At 40.5% G+C, this 22358-nt stretch overlaps 1 long non-coding RNA gene across 2 annotated transcripts in view; it reads right to left on the bottom strand.

Moving 5' to 3' along the window:
- The window catches only part of LOC131403209 (uncharacterized), a 33691-nt gene extending 11344 nt beyond the window's left edge, over nt 1-22347 (bottom strand). The window contains exons 1-2 of one of the 2 annotated variants that reach the window (XR_009219293.1): nt 21703-22347; nt 17215-17408 (exon numbers count right to left, since the gene is read on the bottom strand). This is a non-coding gene — a long non-coding RNA (uncharacterized LOC131403209). Of the gene's footprint in view, nt 1-17214; nt 17409-19280; nt 19356-21702 lie in introns of those variants that run through there. The other variant, XR_009219292.1, reaches the window with a different exon arrangement.
- Nucleotides 22348-22358: the final 11 nt, after the last annotated feature.

The following is a 22358-nucleotide window of genomic DNA, read 5'->3' as shown; positions in this document are numbered from 1 at the left end:
GATTGGCCCCTGGGAACCCAGGTGCATGGCCTGCCCACCTGCTGACCTAGGTACCAAAGAAGCCTGCCCAAGGACTCTAGCAGCAATCCTGTTCATACCCACCACCAGAATGCCCATCCAGAATCTCTACATAAACTGATTGGTGAAGGGCTTTCCCTTCATACATGCTGCAGCCCGTATGTAAAGACAGAAAGAGGTGCCTACTTCTTCAAATGCACAGTCACCAACAAAATGCCACAAGCATCAAGAATAATCAAGGAAACATGACAGTACCAAGGAACAAAATAAAGCACCAGTATCTGACCCAAAGGAAATGCAGATCTATTGACTGCCAAAAAAAAAATTGAAAATAACAGTCTGAACAAAGCTCAGTGAGCTAGAAGAGAACACAGACAACCAAGTAAAATGGAAAGAGAATACAGGAACAAAATAAGAAGTTCAAAACAGAGAAATCATAAAAAAAGAACTCAACAGAAATTCTGGAGCTGAAGTACACGAGGATTGACTGAAAAATTCATAGAGAGTTTCAAAAACAGAAATACAAAGGATCATAAGAGACTATTACAAACGATTATAGTCCAACAAAGTGGACAACCTAGAGGAAATATATAAATTCCTAGAAACACACAATCTACTAAGACTTAATCATGAAGAAATAAAAAAATCTGAAGAGACCATTAAGGAGTAAGGAGATTGAAACAGTCATCAAAAAAAACCTCCCAACAAAGAAAAGCCCAAGACCAGATGACTTCAGGGTGAATTCTACCAAACATTTAAAGAAGAACCAATGCCAATTCTTCTCAAACCCTTCCAAACAATTAAAGAGGAGGAAACATTCCCAAACTCATTTTACCAGGCCAACATGATGCTAATACCAAAGCAAGATAAGGACACTGCAAGAAAAGAAAACTACAGGTCAATATTCCTGATCAATACAGATGCTAAATTCTCATATTAGCAAACCAAATTCAGCAGCACATTAAAAGGATTATACATCACGATCAAGTAGGGATAATATCCCTAAGATACAAAGATGGTTCAACTTACGCATATCAATAAACATAATACGCAACATTTAATAGAATAAAGATACAAATTGAATGATCCTCTCCATATGTAGAAAAACCATTTGACAAAACTCAACATTCTTTCCTGATAAAAACTCTTAACGATTTGGGTATAGATGAAATAAACGTCAACATAATAAAGGGCATATAGGACAAGCCCACAGCTACCATCATACTCAACAGAGAATGGTTGAAAGCTTATCCTCAAAGATCAGGAAAAAGACAAGAGTGCCCACTTTCACCACTTCTGTTCAACTTACTACTGGAAGTCCTAGCCAGAGCAATGAGGCAAGGAAGAGAAATAAGACATCTAAATCAGAAAGTAGAAGTAAAATTGTCTCTGTTTGCAGATGACACAATCTTCTATGTAGAAAATCCTAAAGACGCCACCAAAAAACTGTTAGAACTAATAAACAAATTTAGTAAAGGTACAGGATACAAAATAAACATAGAAATCTTAGTTGTATTTCTATACACTAATAATAAACTATTTGAAAAATAAATTCTTAAAAATCCCCATTTACAATAGCAACAAAAACAATAAATGACTTAGGAATAAATTTAACCAAAGTAATAAAAGATCTGTATACTGAAAACTATAAAACACTGATGGAAGAATTGAAGAAGACATAAATAAATGGAAAGATATCCTGTGATCATGGATCAGAAGAATTAATATTGTTAAAATGTCTGTACTATCCAAAGCCATCTCTAATGGCATTTTTTACATAAATAGAAAAAAAACATAAGATTTTTATAGACCACACGAGAGCCCAAATAGCCAAAGCAATATTGAGAAAGAGGAACAAAGCCGGAGGCACTGTACTTCCTGAATCAAATTATTACACAAACTGTAATAATAAAAACAGTATGGTACTGGCATAAATCCAGACACATACACCAATGGAACAGAATCAAGTGCCCAGAAATAAACCCATGCATATACACTAATATTTGACAAGGGAGCCAAGAATACTCAATGGGGAAAGGATAGTCTAGTCAACAAATGGTGTTGGGGAAAGTACATATTCACTTGCAAAGGAATGAAATTGGACCCCTACCTTACTCCATCAACAAAAATTAACTCAAAATGGTTTATGGATTTAACATTAAGACTTGAAACCATAAAACTACTATAAGAAAACACAGGGGAAAAGACCCTTGATATCTGTTTGGCAACAATTTTTTTGGATATGACACCAAAAGCACAATCAACAAAAGCAAAAATCAACAAGTGGGACTACATCAATCTAACAAGCTTCTTTCTGCACAGCAAAAGAAATAATCAACAATATGAAAAGGGAACCCACAGAAAGGGAGAAAATATTTGCAAAACACATATTTGATATGGGATTAATATGCAAAATAAGAAGGAACTCATGTAACTCAACAGCAAAAACAAACAAACATCCAATTAAAAAAATGGGCAGAGGACCTTAATAGACAAGTTTTTCCAAAAAAGACATACAAATGGCCAACAAGTACACGAAAAGTTGGTCAACATCACTAATCATCAGGGAAATGCAAACCAAAATCACACTGAGATATTATCTCACAACAGTTAGAATGGCTATTATCAAAATAAATAAGAGATAACAAATGCTAATAAGGATGTGGAGAAAAGGGAACTCTGGTGCACTGTTGATGAGAATGTAAACTGGCGCAGCCACTACGGAAAACAGTGTGCAGGTTCCTCAAAAAATTAAAGTGGAACTCCCATATGATCCAGATGTTGCACTTCTGGCTATACATATACGGAGGAGACAAAATCATTATCTTGAAGAGTTATCTACACTTCCATGTTCCTTGCTCATTACTCACAACGCCCAAAACATGGAAACAACCAAAGTATCCATAGATGGATGAACTGATAAAGAAAATGTGATCATACACGTGCGTGTGTATATGTGTGTGTGCATATATATATAATGGAAAATTATTCAGCCATAAAAAAGAAGGAAATCCTGCAATTTGTGACAAAATGGATGAACCCTAAGGACATTATGTTAAGTGAAATAAGTCAGATACAGAAAGTCAAATACTAATCTAAAAACACTGAGCTCATAGAAACAGAGAGCAGAATGGTGGTTGCCAGGGCCCGAGGGGTAAGGGAAATGGGGAGATGTTGGTCAAAGGGTACAAACTTTCAGTTGTAAGAAGAATAAGTTCTGGGGATCTAATACACAGCATGGTGACTAGCATTATCAACACTGTATTTTATACTTGAATGTGAGCTATGTGTTGTGGTGGTCTCAGCCTATTCATAGTGATGCTATCAGCTAGGAATGCCTGAATAACTTGACTGAGACCTTACTACGTGTGGGAGCCCTCACAGACATTTCCCTGACCAGAGTCGATGTTGTGGCTAGTCTGGCCCTTGTGGTTCCTATTATGATTGCAACATGCACATAAGCCAAAAACCATCAGGGAACCTCGAAGACCAAGATTTATTACTCACAGGTTCTGGAGGGTACACAGCACTCCCGAGGGTGACACAGCCAAGTCTCAGGAAAGGAGAGAGGGAGGAGCAGGGACCTGGGGCTCTGCCTCTCTCGGGTCTGAAGGTTGGGGTGTTAGGTTATCATGGGTTCACCATTTATTGGCAAATTTAAAACATAGCAGCCAAAATTAAGCCATGGGAAAGGAAAAGCAGGGTAACTCAAGCAGTCAGATATCTAGGTTACTAAGGGCTTTCTAATAGGGTAACTTCAAGGGTAGGGTGGCCTGGTTTCTTATCTAGTTGTTTTACAAGTAGGTGTGTCATATAGCTGGCAATACATTTATGGGATATGGAAACAGTTCCAACGGAAGTCTTGGCAATTAATGTCAGGCACTTCAGTACACTATGAGGGTAGAGCTTGAATGTTCTCACCATAACAACAACAAAATAGCAATTACATGACGTGGAAGATGTGTTAACTAATCCTATTGAGGTAAACATTTTGGAATACATACATGTATCAAATGATTAGATTCTACACCTCACACTCTCAATCATTAGATTCTACACCTTACACTCTCAATAGACCTGGAAAAAATAAAATAAAATGAATCATGTGACTCAGTTTCCTGGTTCTCCAGCTTGCAGATGGCAGATTGTGTGACTTCTCAGTCTTAATAACCATGTAAGCCAATTCCTATACTATATCTCTTCTTATATACATCTATACACAACCTATTGGTTCCATTTCTCTGGAGAACCCTGACTAACACACACACAGACCAGGCGACTGATGTTCTTCAGCATCACATCTCTGTACAGCCTTTCTCTGGGATGTGTCCAGCAGGGCCCACTTTTCCTGGTGAAGTCCACAGCCACATCCTTGAAGATCACTGATTTCTAAGACATGACTGACATTCTTCTATACCCAGAGCTGTCCCTAACAATGTCCAGAGGGTGATGGGCAAGGGTGACAGCACTGGGTAAGGGGTGCTGTATGTAGAGAAAGCTCAAACTGTGCCTGGAATTTTGGTCAGATCATCACAGTAGTGACCTGACACCCGTTCAAGGACTGGGATGATAAATGAATGGGGTGGAATTGTTGTGGGGGCCGTTCTGGATATGGAAGCCAAGTGACAGTAAGGTGTCCCAGACCTGGGTGTTATAAAGGTCTCCTGAGTGGAGTATCAGTGTTGATCTCCATATCAAGGCTGATGTGCCTGGAAACATTCTCTGAGTTTTAGGAAATGCACAGAGAAGCAGAATAATAATTTGGAGGCACTGACCACATCTGGCTGTTACTGAAATCATATTATCCATAGTCGTGTTCAAAAATCCCAAACATAAAGCATGAAACTCTTCTCCTCAACCCCTTTTTATCTGGAGAGATCACATTATGTGGTAAGAAGTACAGACCCTGTGTCTAGTTGGTATTCAATATAAATATATGGAATAAACGGCTGAAAGAGTGAAGTGGCCCAAATGTTATACCTCCCATTAGGTAGTGAGGAAGCAGAAGGTCAGGGAGACTATGGGATGTGCCCCAAATCAAAGTCTTAATTAGTAGCAGAGCAGCTACACAGGCTGGGAAAAACTTCAACCAAGAGACAGATCTAACTTGCCTCTCAGAGCCACCGTTTCCATCCTCAATCCCACTGCTGTTCTGGACTGTATACTGAGGTCTAACGAGGCATTGATACAGGGCCAGACCTTAGGTTCATCTCGTCAAGCTGGTTGGAGAAAATCTTGTCAAGACATTTCTTAAGGTAAACTGACTGTATATGGCAAATGTACATTTTATTTTATTTTATTTATTTATTATTTTTTTTTGTGAGGAAGATCAGCCCTGAGCTAACATCCATGTCAATCCTCCTCTTTTTGCTGAGGAAGAACGGCTCTGAGCTAACATCCGTGCCCATCTTCCTCCACTTTATGTGGGACGCCGCCTCAGCATGGCCTGACAAGTGGTGCGTCGGTGCGCGCCCGGGATCTGAACCTGGGCCGCCAGCAGCGGGGCGCGCGCACTTAACTGCTATGCCACGGGGCCGGCCCCATGGCACATGTACATTTTATTTTGGTATTAGAACCACCAATTGTAGAAATTTTACTCTAATGAAATCATAATCAGAGTCTGCAGGAATTCTTATGTTACTTAACATTAATCCTTAAGATAAATCAACTTAAGTACAAAATACTTGAGTGTAAGCTGGAACCTAAGATCACTCAGCCACAGTTGATTCAGGATTTCTCTTCTCTCTAGTCTCATGCTGGGTGGATCTTCTCTGCAACATGGTCAGTCTGAAATGGAGACCGTATTTTTTCACTGTGCAGGAGAAGAGATCTTGTTTCTATCCTGAATCACCATCTACCTCACTTACCAGAGATAATGGAGAAAAACAAATTCATTCACAATTGGAAAGGGAAGTAAGTCCAACTTTTTACCCCTCACTATATGTTGTGAATTCTGAAGACATAAAAAATATTAAGACTTTCCAAAATCATAACACAGAGAAATTATTTCCATTTTTTTCCCTAGATGGAAGATGGTACCCCTATTCTCTAAATATATTTGATTTAAATGAAGAAGATCCCTTTAATCACACTCACGGAGATGCGTAACATTAAAATTTGTTGTGGATAGCAGTGTCTGTCCATGTGTTACTGAATAAAGCACTACCGCACAACGAGTAAATTTCAGTACGGAAAAACAAAGAATGAGCTTTGTCTCCTGGAAGGAAATTCAACAGCTGAATGACTGCAAGTATGTTGTTTAACTTCTCTAACCTTCAAATGCCTTTGTTTTAAAGCTGGTATAATAACAGTCAGCACATTACAAAGTTATCATGAGATTTAAATTAATTATGTGTACTACTTACCACTGCTTGAACATACTAAATACTCAATAATTATTTGGTACACTTTGAAGTACCGAAATGGCCTTTATCCTGCACATACAAAGCAATAGCACTCCACTTGTCTAATATTCAATTAAACTTGATGTCAGGCATTGGCTATTTAAACCCAAAATATCTTTAAGTAATTTTTGGAAACTTCTCCCTCACAGTTTATGTATTACCTAATATGCTCAATCTGAAATGAAATGAAAAACATTCCTCTTTGAAATGGCAGATTTCCCTCTATATTATAGTTTAATTAAGAAATTATAAAATTGGTATAAGACTATTATGTAATATGTAACGCCCTCCCCCAGACCAATCCACTGTTTGTTTTACTATTACATCTAGGTCATAGTTCCTTTAGCTCCTACATGTAATGATTTATGTTCATATTTATTTCATTCTATTAGACTGACAGCATCTTGAAGGGGGGGGGCCTCTGTATCTCTCTGTGCTCAGTCTAGCACACAACTTGACACAGAGTAGGCAAAGAATATTTGTTGAATAAAAGATCAATGAGATATTTATAAAAAATAAATTTAATAGAATTATTTTATTGTTAGGAGGTCCCTAAAACACATTTGTCAGTGACAAGATACTGTAGATATATATGATTACGTCCTATATGCTGGGGATGAAATCTATCTACTACATTCACTCCTCGAGGTCTATATTTTTATGATGTCATATTCAGATTTCCATTTTATATTGGAAAATAAACTAGAAAACAACTGTTTTAACATGTTACATAACACATTATTCTGTCCAAAAGAAAGAAAATCTTCTCAGGTGTAGAGAAGTTCTAGACTGTCCTTTCAAGAAACAAAATCTAGGTTCTAAAGCATACTAATAAAACCTGATATAAAATTCAGATATTTTGATAACCAATGTTAGATTTCTAATTGCATGTTCATGTAATCTAAAGAGCTAAATTAAATTCACAAACAACTGATCAATCTATATATATCAAGGAGGGTTTACTATGTGTCAGGGCTGTGGCTCTGTGGTTTACAAAGTTTTTCAATCATAAAATACCTAAAAAGCTTTTTCAAAAGTAATCCTTGGATATATTTACTCAGTGATGTGTGTGTGTGTATACCGATGTCGGATACAGGCAAGCAAAGAATATACGTACCGTGAAAGAGTGAGAAACCTACAGTAAAGTGTGACCTGAAGTGAGGAAATTAAGCCTAGTTATAATCCTTTTAAAATACTTGGGATTTTTTATATATGTGATAGCCTTAACTTTCTTCACTGCCATCTCACATCTTAAGAGATATCATTAACAAACACACTTCCCAGTTATTTACCAGGCATCAGAGAACTGAATACATTTAAATAAAAGGAAAGCATAAAGTCTAAAAAGATTAGCTACAGCATTTACCAAAATTATGTAAGAAGAATTCCATTTGTGAAGGAAAATGATAATTTCATTTTTGATATTATGAATCTGAGGTGACAAAGATCCTGCATTAAAGATTTCCTATCATCACAAGTGAAAGTAAGACTTAAGGTTAATTATTAGCAGCAGCACATTCAGAAATTATTTCTATAAATGAAAGTCTGAAAGCATGAGAGAAGATTATCTCTCACAGGAAGTAAAACAGGAGATCAAGAGACCATACTTTGGTCTTATATGACATGCCCACGATTGGGATCAAGATGAAGGGGAGGAGATGGTGGAGATGGTGAAGAGATAAAGCAAGTGCTCAGGTGAGAGGAGAAACGAGACAGCACATTGTCAGTGAAATATTAATATATTAATATTTAGGTATTAAAATAGGGCTTAAATTTAGTTCAAAATTGTCTCAAGGAAGAAACATCTATATATATTTTATGGCACTTAAGACTTCTATCCTCATATTTCTATGAGATTAGAGTAATCCCTGAAAAATGATCCACATTAGGAAACACAAGTTAAAGAACAGCAATCAAGCACTGAGCTTTGATAAAACATGCCCATTTGCCAAGCTTCTACAAATGTAGAAACTACAATAAAAGCCAGTGAGATAGAAGATGTTTATAGAAGGGTAGAAGGGTACACCAACGTGTAACAGAGAGAAACAGTCAACTCTGGTATCAAATTTTCTCAGGAGCACAGGGAATTTCTAAACTGCCTGAAGAAAATGTGTTCTGGCTGAACTATCTGAAGAAAAACCTGACATTCATATTGTATGTTTATATGAAAATGGAATATTTAAAATGAGGTAGAGTGGGAAAAAAGCTCATCGACTTTCTTCTCTAAGCCTGACCAAATTATTGACAAGCAATCAGGAAATCATTGGTCTAAAAATCATTTGCCAATAGAAGAGAAAGTGGTTTGAAACCAAAGCAGAATGAAAAGTGACAAAGTTGATAACGTCTACATAAAAGCTCTGCTCTAACAATTTGTTAATTCCCTGACTATATCAACTATCACTTCTTGGGCACTTACTGTATATAAGACACTTTGCTGGGCACTGGCATTTAATTTACAGTCTCTGCCACCAAGAAATTTACAGTCATGTTGAAAAATAAGTCAAAGGCATTTACAGATGTCAAGATTTTAAAACTAGAAGGAAGCTTAGTGAACACCTATTAAAACTATTTTCTGGAGTCTCAAAAATGTTAAGTAGATCTTTAATTGCTAGCAGACATGGGCTTAATTTTTATATGCTCTAGTTTTTCATTAAGAGTACTGAAACATAAATTATGAGTTAACAATATTAATAATACTAAAAATAACAATAGACTATTCCAAGATGACACATAATTAATTCCTAATGCAATAATACAGAAAACCAGTACAATTAGTTTAGAAAAGAAAAACATAATAAAAAACAACTTCAGTGCACTGATGAAAATATAGGTTTGGGTCATTTTTGAGTTGAACGAAATATCACATTCTACCTTTCAAATTAATTACTCTCTGTTGTTAAATTATGAAACAAATGAAAAATTAAGTCAACTTATAAAGTGGAATTAAAGTAAAGAGTACATCATTAAATCAGTTATGCCAACCTTACATCGTGAATACAGATTTTTATGCAGATAAAACTTTTGTATAACAGTATTTGAAACTGTCTTTCACGCACACAAGCAAACACCCCCATTCAGGGATGCGTGCTTTCATTACAGAGAATTAGACAGCAAGCCTAGTTCGTCCACATGCCCTGTGCCTCTCCACACTTGCTACATCCCAACCGCTATCTGGTATGTAAGGAGCACATGAATGCGATGTGTTTATTAATCTTCATTAATTTTTAAGAAGTAGATTCCATTTCCGGAAGGTGTCTGCAAAGTTCACAATCTTGTTAGGCATAAGGAGAGACAGAATATGTTAGGCATAACTCAGGGAGAAATTGAAGACTATGATAGAAGTATTACTAAACATTCTGTCTCACTGTGGTCAGAACTTTTTTCTAATCTACACAGTACATACCAAACAGATGGAGCACTAAAACAAACCTTTGCTGTGGGTGGCCTTATCTTTTCAGACAAAACTTTCCACATACATCCACAAAGGATATGTATCCAATAAATCCTCTGAAAAAAATTCTCAGGGATCTTTCTCAAAATAGTTGTCCAATTTCTTTCTAAATGTTTAATCCCATTACAAAATAATCTAATTTCTACAAATTATCATTTTAAAAAAGAAATGACCATGTCAAAAAATTCAGCCTTATTTGTATTACTAAAAACATAGTCATCTCACTGTCCAACAATAGAAGAATAGTTAAGGAATTCATGTTTATGAAATTGATAGACTCTTACTCAGCCAACTATCAGAATAGGGTCATGTAGAAAAATGGAAAAGTGTTTGCCAAGTAACACTTGGTGAAGACAAGTAAATATATGATTCTATGTATATTGTGATTCTAACTGAAAAATGTGCATGGAATTATAGGAAGACTAGAACTAAATAAAAAAGGAAATTATGCCCTGTTGTTGGGTTCAGCATAACTTTTTTCTTTAAAAAACATGGTTTATGGGGGCCGGCCCAGTGGTGCAGCGGTTACGTGGGCGCACTCCACTTCAGCGGCCCAGGGTTCGCAGGTTCCCATCCCGGGCGCGCACCAACGCACCGCTTGTCAAGCCAGGCTGTGGCAGCGTCACACATAAAGTAGAGGAAGACGGGCACAGATGTTAGCCCAGGGCCAATCTTCCTCAGCAAAAAGAAGGATTGGCATCAGATGTTAGCTCAGGGCTGGTCTTTCTCACAAAAAAAAAAAAGGGGCTGGCCCAGTGGCACAAGAGGTTAAGTGCGCGTGCTCCGCTGCAGCGGCCCGGGGTTCGCAGGTTCAGATTTTGGGCGCACACCGACGCACTGCTTGGCAAGCCATGCTGTGGCGGTGTCCCATATAAAGTGGAGGAAGATGAGCACAGATGTTAGCCCAGGGTCAGTCTTCCTCAGCAGAAAAAGAGGAGGATTGGCAGATGTTAGCACAGGGCTGGTCTCCTCACAAAAAAAACAAAAAAAAAAACACACAGTTTATGTTGCCATTATCTTCTATGTATTATAATCAAAACTATAGTGAAATTTTATTTTTTATTTTAGAAAATACTTGGTTTTTGTCTAAACTCCTCTGTTCTTCCTCGGGTCACAGACACAGTGAGCTGACCTAAGTAAAGTGAATAATACGTGAGTGGACTGTAAGTCTGTTAACAGTTGTCTTCCAACTTGACGTTTTGTTACTGAGTTATCTTTCTCAAGAGCGCTAGTTCATCACAGTGTTGACTAATTGTTACAAACAACTAAAAATATTTAATGCCTCCAAGAAATGCCCTTGTCACTTGCAAAAGACAGTTACTGGAAAGAGTAGATCTCATCTAAATTTTTAATTATAAGACTGATATAAAGTTCCAAACAAATGTTATCTACTATGTTGTTGACCTTTTATGGCCTTCAGATGTAGCAGCAATTCAATAATTTATTTAGTGAATGATGTTTGTAAAATTCTGCAATAGGCATTAGGAGGAATGTGAAATAATATAAAGTTTCTCTACAAATTTGATTTTGTACAGCATTAATAAATCAAGCCAAGTTTGTGGTGTTTTTTTCAAACAAAATCTTTTTTCAAATGTGTGAAGGAAAAACTTGGAGTACTTATATGTCTCATACGAATGGATCAGCATGCAGTTAAACTAAGATTAGAACATAAATCAGTGCATTCATTCTAGTTCGTCCATGCTTTCTCTCAAAAAAAAAATACAGAACCTGTGGTAGTCCTGTGAACTTTGTCCACCGGTGTTACCCCCATGAATCCCATAAGTATGTTACGTGACATGGCAAGAGACTTTAGAGATGTAATTAAAATTACTAATCAGCTGATCATAAAATAGAGAGATTATGGATTATCCAGTGGACCTAATCAAATTTCATGGGCCCTTAAAAGTAGAGATTTTTCCCTCACTAGAAGCAGAAAGCAAATGAGAGATTAAAGGTATGGGAAGGACTTGATAGCCAATTGCTTATTTGAAGGTAAAGAGGACCACATGGAAAGCATGAGAAAGAAATGAATTCTGCCAACAATCAGTGAGTTTGGAGGTGGACTCCAAGCCCCAGCTGAAAGTGCAACGCTGGAGAGACCCTGAGCAGAGAGTCCAGTCATGCTTCTTCGGACTTCTGACCTACAGAAATGTGAGACAGTAAATGGGTGTTGTTTTAAGCCGGTTAGATTTGATAAATTGTAGTAATGGCAGGAATAGAAGTTAATACAGTATCTGTCCTCTTGACCTTGCATGGGGAAAACAGAAAATCAGACAAAGTTTTATAGTTTGATTTAATTAATTTCTACCTTCTTTTTCTCTATGCAACTTCCTCTTTCTTTCTGAAGCCATTCAAGGACAACTGGCTATATTATATAGTCCCCTACTAGGGACCACTTTTCTTTCAAAATAAGTGCACATGTTGAAAATCAACCCCATCAAAACTTCCTTTTTCTTTCCATTTGGCTGATACGAGAGAGAGAGGTAGGAAGTGATTCTCAGATCTACCAGTGGTATTTCTATTTCAGATTTGGATAAATGAAGAAACAGTTCAAAAGTAATGAATCTGAAATGGCAGAATTTCCATCATTCTGATAGACAGATTGGGGAAGATACAAAGGGATGGGTGGGTCATTCCCAATATGCCTTAAAATGCCTATGGACCTGCAACATCAGCAGCATCTGGAAACACGTTAGAAATGCAGAATCGCAGTCTTTACCTGGAACTACAAAATCAGAATCTACATTTGAACAAGATCTCCAGGTCATGCAGATACAACAAAATTTGAGAAGCACTGCCTTAAATTGCACTATACGGGTGAAATATTCCTTCACAGTTTAGAAGAATATCCCTGCTAACAGCATCCTCTCACTGAAGCAAGGATATGCATAGAATTAGGAGATCCCCTAAGGTTCCACTTCAGAATCATTGTTGGCATATATTGAGCATTTATCTTGTGCTAGAGATTCTTTTACGTGTTTATATTAATTATGCCATTTAAATGTCACAACTAACATGACGTAGATACGCTATTACCCATATTTAATATAGGAAGAAAGTAAACTTTTGAAGAGGATAATTCCTTTGTGTACAGCCACTTAGAGATTAGAATGAAGGCAGGCTGACATCCCAGCACCTGGATAACCGCAGTTAGTCACTACACCATGGCGCCTTTTATTAAGCTTTAAAGTAGATTCTAAATTGTCAAACTAGCAAATGTACCAAAACCTAAAATTCCGTCTCCCAATTACTATCCTATACCATCTGAAAAGCCAAACAAAAACAAAATCTTAATCAACATACAAAAATCAGTTGCATTTCTATACACCAACAATGAAGTAGCAGAAAGAGAAATTAAGAATACAATCCCATTTACAATTGCAACAAAAAGAATAAAATACCTAGGAATAAACTTAGTCAAAGAGGTGAAAGATCTGTACACCGAAAACTATAAAACATTGTTGAAAGAAAGTGAAGAAGACACAAAGAAATGGAAAGATATTCCACGCTCTTGGATTGGAAGAATTAACATAGTTAAGATGTCTTTACTTCCTAAAGCAATCTATAGATTCAATGCAATCCCTATCAAAGTTCTAACAACATTTTTCACAGAAATAGAACAAAGAATCCTAAAATTTATATGGAACAACAAAAGACCCTGAATAGCTAAAGGAATCCTGAGAAAAAAGAACAAAGCTGGAGGTATCACACTCCCTGATTTCAAAATATACTACAAAGCTATAGTAACCAAAACAGCATGGTACTGGCACAAAAACAGATACACAGATCAATGGAATAGAATCGAAAGCCCAGAAATAAACCCACACATCTATGGACAGCTAATCTTCAACAAAGGAGCCAAGAACATACAATGGAGAAAAGAAAGTCTCTTCAACAAATGGTGTTGGGAAAACTGGACAGCCGCATGCAAAAAAATGAAAGTAGACCCTTACCTTACACCATACACAAAAATTAACTCAAAATGGATTAAAGACTTGAATGTAAGACCTGAAACTATGAAACTTCTAGAAGAAAACATAGGCAGTACGCTCTCGGAAATCAGTCTTAGCAACATATTTTCAAGCACCATGTCTGACCGGGCAAGAGAAACAATAGAAAAAATAAACAAATGGGACTACATCAAACTAAAAAGCTTCTGCACAGCAAAGGAAATCATCAACAAAACGAAAAGACAACCTAACAAGTGGGAGAAGATATTTGCAAACCACACATCTGATAAGGGGTTAATCTCCAAAATAGATAAAGAACTGATGCATCTCAACAACAAAAAAACTAACAACCCAATTAAAAAACGGGCAAAAGACCTGAAGAGACACTTCTCCAAAGAAGATATACAGATGGCCAACAGGCACACGAAAAGATGTTCAACATCATTAACCATCAGGGAAATGCAAATCAAAACTACAATGAGATTATCACCTCACGCCCATCAGAATGGCTATAATTAACAAGACAGGAAACAACAAGTGTTGGAGAGGATGTGGAGAGAAGGGAACTCTCATACACTGCTGCTGGGAGTGCAAACTGGTGCAGCCACTATGGAAAACAGAATGGAGATTCCTCAAAAAAGCAAGGATAGAACTACCATACGATCCAGCTATTCCACTGCTGGGTATTTATCCAAAGAACTTGAAGACACCAATGCATAAAGATACATGCACCCCTGTGTTCACTGCAGCATTATTCACAATAGCTAAGACTTGGAAGCAACCTAAGTGCCCATCAAGGGACGAATGGATAAAGCAGATGTGGTATATATACACAATGGAATACTACTCAGCAATAAGAAACGATGAAATCCAGCCATTTGTGACAACATGGATGGACACTGAGGGTATTACGCAAAGTGAAATAAGTCAGAGGCAGAAGGTCGAATACCGTATGATCTCCCTCATTAAGTAGTAGATAATAACAACAACAAACAAACACATAGAGATAGAGATTGGATTGGTGGTTACCAGAGGGGAAGCAGGGAGGGAAGAGGGTGAAAGGGATAATTCGGCACATGTGTGGGGTGATGGGTTGTAAGTAGTATTTGGGTGGTGAACATGATGTAATCTATGCAGAAATAGAAGTATAATGATGTACACCTGAAATTTATACAATGTTATAAACCACTGTTACTGCAATAAACAAAAAATTTAAAAAAAAAATCTTAAAATAGTCCCAGATCCTTTACATATTATTTTACATAAATCATTAAAACAAAGAAAAGATTTTATGGTTTTATGTAATAACCCTGTTGTCTTGGCTTGAATTAACTCTTTTTGATGTTTCCATATTTCCTCTGAAGGAGAAGAAATATAGTCCATGAAACAATCTAAATTTATTAATTAAACCACATATTATAGTAAGAAAAATGTTGCTATACATAACAGAAAGGGGAGTGGTGTGCCTAAGGTCGCACAGTGAATTAGGGGCAGAGCCAGGATTTGAACTCAGGTCTCCCTTGCTCCAAGGCCTGTGTTCTTTCACCGGCTCCAGTGGCCCTCCTCAGCCCCAAGAGACCTCCATCTCACCCACTCTCCCTACCCTTTATTCTAGGTCACCAAGCTCTACAGAGGCAGCCAGCTATGAGACATATTCCGCTCCTGCCGGTCACCGGCTTGAGGTAAGTTGAGAAGACTGGAAGCACTGCCTGAGCTGGAAGCTGGTGGCTCTGAGCTCCCGTGTCAAATCCTTCATCTAAAAGTCACTGACACTTGGCCCACTCTCTCCCATATCCCTGCCAGCGAATCCTACCATCTCCTTCCATGGGTTTCAGGGGGTGGGAAAAGCATTAACCTCATGGGGCCACCAACCCCCAGCACCCACCTCCTTCTCCTCTTCTGGACACTTGCAACGAATATCAGCCCAATAATAACACTGACCACGGCCAAGCACCCTGCTGAGCACTTTCATGCATGATCATATCATTTAAATCTCACAGCAGCCTCCGTGAGGTAGATACAATGATCATCCCCATTGTTTAGATGGGAAAACTGAGGATCAGAAAAGTGAAGTGAACAGGCCAAGAATTGCCCATGGGTTTGAACCCAGGTCTCTGCGGGATGGGTGGAGGAACTAGGACATCTACACTGGGGAATAGGGGGATCATGGGACACAGTGCTGACTCTGAATATTTCCAAGCTTCAGTTCCTTTGTCTTTAACATGAGATAATTATAATAACATCTTCCACCATGGTGATGGTGAAGGAATGTGTAAGTCACTTCTTAGAGATACTCGATAGATGTTCACTGTTGTTACTGTTATTGCTTCTGTTTCCAACTCCTGAGGCAGTCAGGGTCTTGTTTACAAACACCTGTTTCACCACACTGGGGTCCAGATTGGAGAACAGTGCCTTGACTGGTGACCGACATGGAGCCCAACCTAGAGACAGAACTCAGCCAGCACCCAGCACCAGCAGTGTCTCCCTAACCTGGGAGAAGAGGCAGCCAGATAATCCCCCACTGCTTGCCCCTAGGTCTCTGGCTGTGTAAAGCAGGAACTCAGGAGAGTGGTGAGTTCTCTGGCTGTGTAAAGCAGAAACTCAGGAGAGTTTCACCACACCCAGTGTGGTGAAACAGGTGTTTCTAAACAAGACCCTGACTGCCTCATCCCACTGGCTGGGTGCCATCTACAAGTTGGCAGACATGCATGTGACAGGTGCAAGATGGGGGGCTGGTTTCATGGCTTAAACAGATGGGGCTGCGAGGAAGGATGGGTCTTCTCAGTAGCAGTAGAACAGATGGAGGCTCTGGAGGGAAAAGCAGCGCTTTCTGGAGGCCCATGTTGATGACCCGTGGCAGTGTGTCATCCAACGGGAGGCAGGAAGAGAACATGCAGCAATTGCACCCAAAGGAACGGTTACTTATTTATGATTCACTTATTTTGCTGAGGAAGATTTGCCCTGAGCTAACATCTGTGCCAGTCTTCCTCCATTTTTTAGTATGTGGCCTGCCAGCACAGCACGGCCGCTAACAGAGCATTGTAGGTTCGTGCCCGGGAACCGAACCCAGGCCACCAAAGTGGAGCGTCCTGAACTCAACCACTAGGCCACCGGGGCTGGCCGTGGAATGGCTACTTTTACATGTCAATTTTTCCAACCAAAATGTGAAGGGTTCTGAGTCGCCTACTTAGGCCCTCTAGTTATGAGTCACACTTTGATTGATTGATTGATTCATTCATTCATTCATTCACTCATTCAAGAAATACTTAATGAAAGTAAACAGGCACTGTTGACTGCAAACTGAGACACAGAGAGAGGCAGTGACATTCCCAAGACACACAGCTGGCAGTGGGCAGAGTCACCACTGTGCTGGGGCAGCGCAGGCACTCACCTAGTAAAGAGCTGGTCCAGGACCTGGTGGGATGTGTTGAAGGTCGAGTAGTTGAACATGAACGTAGTATTGTTGGAGATGTTTCTACCTTGGAAGGCTGGTACCATGGATTCTATCAGCTTCTCCATCATGCCTGCCTAGAGGGCACACACCCTGAAGGCCTCATTTAAATTCCCAGTTGACTCATCTTCACACTGGGTGGGACAAGGAGGGACATATAGTCAGTGGCATCACTGTGAACTGGGCATCCAGGCAGTGCACAACAGAATGAAGAAACCCATCTCCTAGATGCTACGAGGTCTGACTTTACAAGGTCTGACTTTACCCATTTGGACACCTGAGCACTGTTGTTTTGCAAAAGCCCCCAAGGGGACTCTCATGTGCAGTTAGGGTGGAGAAGCACTGCTCCAGGAGAAAGGAGCTGCTGAAATTCATTACAACTGGTATTTTTGCAGTAATGAGGTGGGTGTTTCTAAAACACAACACTGCTAATGTAATGGTGCAAGTGACTACTCAGTGACTGGGTGTCCTGAATGTGGGAGGGTCTCTAAGACAGATGGAAGGTCCTTTCCAAGACTGATGCTCATGATGATATAAATGCACACATACAAAAGCAATGGTCTGTCCAAACAGTAGACACTGTCTATGCCTCTCCCACCTCTAGGTGGACCAAATTAGTGAACCTAAGGCCAAGCGAACATTTATCTCTGCCTTCTGGGCTTATGGCAGGGGTTAGTAAACCACGGCCCACTGTCCGTTTTTGTATAGCCTATGAGCTAAAAATGGTTTTTGTGACTTTAAAAGGTTGAGGGAAAAAAAAAAGAATATAAGACAGAGACCACATGTGGCCCATATACGGAAAATATTTACTATCTGGACCTTTACAAAAAACATTTGCCTATTCCTGGCTTGTGGCAACCATAGGTGACCAGATGTTCCCAGTGTGGGTCCACACTGGTGGGCACTTTTGCTGCCAACCTCACAGCCAAGGAAAGATCTGAAATGCCTTGAAATGGTGAAACCAAGTGGAAACGTGCTCAGTCATCCTAAGAATCTCAAGAAAAAACACAGCCACTAACTGCCAAGCTCCCTAAGGAGCAGTGAGGAGCTCTTGTCTCTGTGTGCACAAGGGGACTGTCCAGCCGTGTGAGCTCAGGACGGGCAACACAAGTCTCTGTGTGACACCTCGGCTGGGGAGGAGCCCTGCCTGTTCTCGCCCTGGCGGGTCACCTACCCACTGTGCCGCCAGTCTGCCGCCCCTCTGTGCTGGGCTAACTGTGCTGTCACAGGAAAGCCCAAGACTCTTGCACAGAGGCGCTTGCCAAGGTGACCCACAAGTCGAAGACATTCCTGGGACTGAGTGCAAATAGCAACATCCCTGCTCTGCCCCAGGGACCAACATAACCATCTTCTCCAAAGTTAACCATGGCACTTGGCTGTTCATGAGAAGGACACCAGAACACATTACACACGAGAATGATTCACACTCAGGAAGAAAGTCTAGAATCATGCTGTACAGACAGCAAAAACCAGGTGCTAATGAGAAGCACCTGCACAGGCCTTCCTCCACACCCGGCCCAGGTGACCCCACTGACAGACTCTACAATCAGCTCACCAAAGCCACAACAAGAGGCACGCTTCCCTGAGACAGCCTCCATGGAGGCTGTCTAAGGAGCCTTAATCAGGCTCCCAGAAACCAATGGAAAGCAGTATTTGGTTATCTCCAAAATCAATTGGCATAATGTATTCAGCAGACAGGGGCGCTCTGTGTCACATAACTGCACTACGTCACATCCCTCTGTAGGTCATTTGGCTCACAAAATTGATTTAGGAGAGACTATTCAATTCCTTTTACATTTTCATGTTTTGGCATTCTGCCAGCAGCAAATTCTGTTCTTCCAGAGGTCAGGAAGCTATGCATAAGGCAATCTCCTGCTGTTGTACATGGAACTCCATATTCCCTTTATGAATTTCCTGTCAATCTTCAAATTACTTCAAATACGACTGCCCTTCCTTTAGACAGTGTTTTATGTCTCCATGTTTACCTTCTTCCCATATCCGATTACCTCATTGGTTGCAGACACTCTCCCTTGAAGCCCCTCTGGGTGCCTGTGTTGAAGGAAGTGTGGATGGACGGGGACAGGAGGGGCCGTTGCAGCCTCTGGTTCACAGCAAGATCACTGACCACAATGCACATAAGCGAGTACGTCTTGCATGTTCAAAATTCCTGCTCTTGGTCTCACTTCCTCCACCAGCCACCACCACATACCCTTATTCTTTTTTGCAGGAAAACATGTGAACTGTCATTGCTGTCTTCTCCTCTCACTCCAGTCAGGCTTTGCCTGCCCTTTTCCGAGCCCCAGCCAGTCTACACTGCCCAGTCCTGCTGCCAGTGTTCCCCTGAGCGTCCCCCACGTCTGACACCCATTACCCCACCCACACAGTACTCCCTGTGCTTTCTGCCACCTGATCAGCTGCTCTTCTCAGTTGCTCCAAGGAAGAGGGTCTTCTCTTCAACCTCTTCACATCAGAGGGCCCAGACTCAGTCCTAGGTCCTTGTCTCTCACTGTAGCCCCTTTCAGAAACCCCATCCAGAGCCAGCCCTGATGGTTCAAGTGATTCAAGTTCAGCGTGCTGCGCTTCAGTGGCCCATGTTCGCTTCCCGGGCATGCAACCACACCACTCGTCTATCAGTAGCCATGCTGTGGTGGTGGCTCACATAGAAGAACCAGAAGGACGTACAACTAGAACATACAACTATGTACTGGGGCTTTGGGGAGGGAAAAAAGAAAAAAGAGAGGGAGGAAGATTGGCAACAGATGTTACCTCAGGGTGACTCTTGCCCATAAAAAAAATATTGATAAATAAAATTTTTTAAAAAATAGAAAAAAAAGAAAGCCCATTCATCCAACAAAATGCACAGCAGTCCCAAACCTCTATCTCCATGTCCTAGTCCCCTCTCCCAAACCCCGAGTCACATGCAGTACCTGTTTCTACCTCCAACGTGACATGTCCAAACCAGAAGTTCAGGCCTTTCACCCCTCTCAACCTGGGGACCTGAGGGCTTCCCCATCCCGGACCACTGCATGCCACCTTTCCAGACTACCCGGCCAAAAATCACCCATAGCACCCCTCCCTTTTCACCTCACACGTCTATGTTTGTGAGCTACCGTGAGGTCTACCATCCAGCCGTATGCAGAATCCAGCCACTTCACGTCCCCACTAGCCTGGTGCACATCACCATCGCACCTTTCCTGAGTTAATGGAATGACCACCTAATGGGCTCCTTCTTACGTCCTTGCCCCCCGAAAGAGCAGGCGGAGTTGTCCAGTTAGAGCCGAAGTCCATTCACGTCACTGCTCTGCTCAAAACCCTGCAATGGCTCCTTATTTCCCACAGAGTAGAAGCCAAATTCTCCCACTGCTTACAAGGCTTGACCAGACCTGCCCACCCTCTCCCAGCCCACCACTGCCTCTTGGCCCAGCTGCCATCAGCTCTCAGTCACCATCTCCTCAGCCCTCCTCTCTGCTCCACCACACTAGCCTCTCCTGCTGTCCCCTTCCCTGGGATGCTCTTCCCCAGATACCCACTAACTCCCTCACCTGCTCCAAGCCTGTCCTCAGATGTCATCTGCTCAATGAGGGCAGCCCTGGCCTCCCATGGCCAGCACTGCAACCTCCCCTCCCCTGCCCTATCCTCAATCCCAACATGCCAGTGGCCCCTTTATTACCATTCCTGTTCCTGTCCCTATCTCCCTCTGACAGAATATAAGGTTCCTCAGGGCAGGGATCTCCACCTTTCCTGTTCACTGACATCACCCAAGCACCTAGCACAGGGCCTGGCACTTGATAGGGGCTTCATAAACTTGAATTTAAACATTGCTGGTCTCAAAATCTGAGTTTCCTGGAAGCCAAAGTAAAAAAGGAAATAGAATGAGTTTCAGTTTGGACTATGTGCTTGGTGTTTGAGGAACAGCAAGGATGCCAATGGGGTTAAACAAACTCAGCAGGGGTGAGTGCCAGGAAGTGAGACCAGGAGCAGGCAGAGGCCAGGTCATGTGAAGCTCAGAATCACTGTGCCTTATACTATGAGGGACATGAGGAGGAGCAGAGGAGGAACAGAGGGATGGCATGATCTAACGTATATTTTTTAATTAAACTTTAGATTTCAAGATTATTGTGGATTCACATGCAGTGGTAGAAATAATACAGAAATAATCTATGTATCCTTAACCCAGTTTCCCCCAATGGTAACATCTTACAAAACTATAGCACAATATCACAACCAAGACATTGACATTGATACAGTCAAGAATCAGAATATTTCCATACCCACAAGGATCCCTCACATTTCTCTTTTATAGCTACAACCACATCCCTCCCACCCCTAGGTCCTCTTTAACCCCTGGCAACCACTAATCTGTCCTCCTTTCTATAATTTTCTCATTTCAAGAATGTTATATACAAATGGAAACATATAGTGCGTAACCTTTTGGGACTGGCTGTTTTCACTCAGCATAATTCTCTGGGGATTCATCTGGGTTGCTGTATGTACCAGTAGTTCAGTCCTTTGTATGACTGAGTAGTATTCCATGGCATGGATGGGCCCCAGTTTGTGTGTTAACCATTCATCCACTGAAGAACATCTGGATTGTTTCTAGTTTTTGGCTATTTCAAATAAACGTACTACGAACACCTGTGAATAGGTTTTTGTGTGAACACAGTTTTCATTTCTCTGGGATAAATGCCTACTAGTTGAGTTTGCTGGTTGAGTGGCAGTTACAAGTTTGGTTTGATAAGACCATGCCAAACTGTTTTCCAGAGTAGCTGTGCCATTTTCCACTCCCACCAGCAATGGAGGGGAAAACTAGTTCCTCCACATCCTCACCATCATTTGCTATTATCATTCTTCTTTTACCTCAGCCATTCTGACAGGTGTGTAGTGATCTCTCATGTGGTTTTAATTTGCCTTTCCTGAATGACTAATGATGTTTAACATCATTTCATGTGCTTATCTGCCACTTGTATCTCCTCTTTGGTGAAATGTCTTTTGACGTCTTTTGTCCAGTTTCTAGTTGAATTAATTTTTTACTGTTGAGTTTTAATAGTTCTTCATATATTCCATTACCAGTCTTTCCTCAGATA

This window comes from Diceros bicornis, unplaced genomic scaffold, assembly GCF_020826845.1.
Source record: "Diceros bicornis minor isolate mBicDic1 unplaced genomic scaffold, mDicBic1.mat.cur scaffold_565_ctg1, whole genome shotgun sequence".
In the NCBI taxonomy this organism is placed as follows: Eukaryota; Metazoa; Chordata; class Mammalia; order Perissodactyla; family Rhinocerotidae; genus Diceros; species Diceros bicornis.
This window is presented reverse-complemented; position numbering and strand designations above follow the sequence as displayed.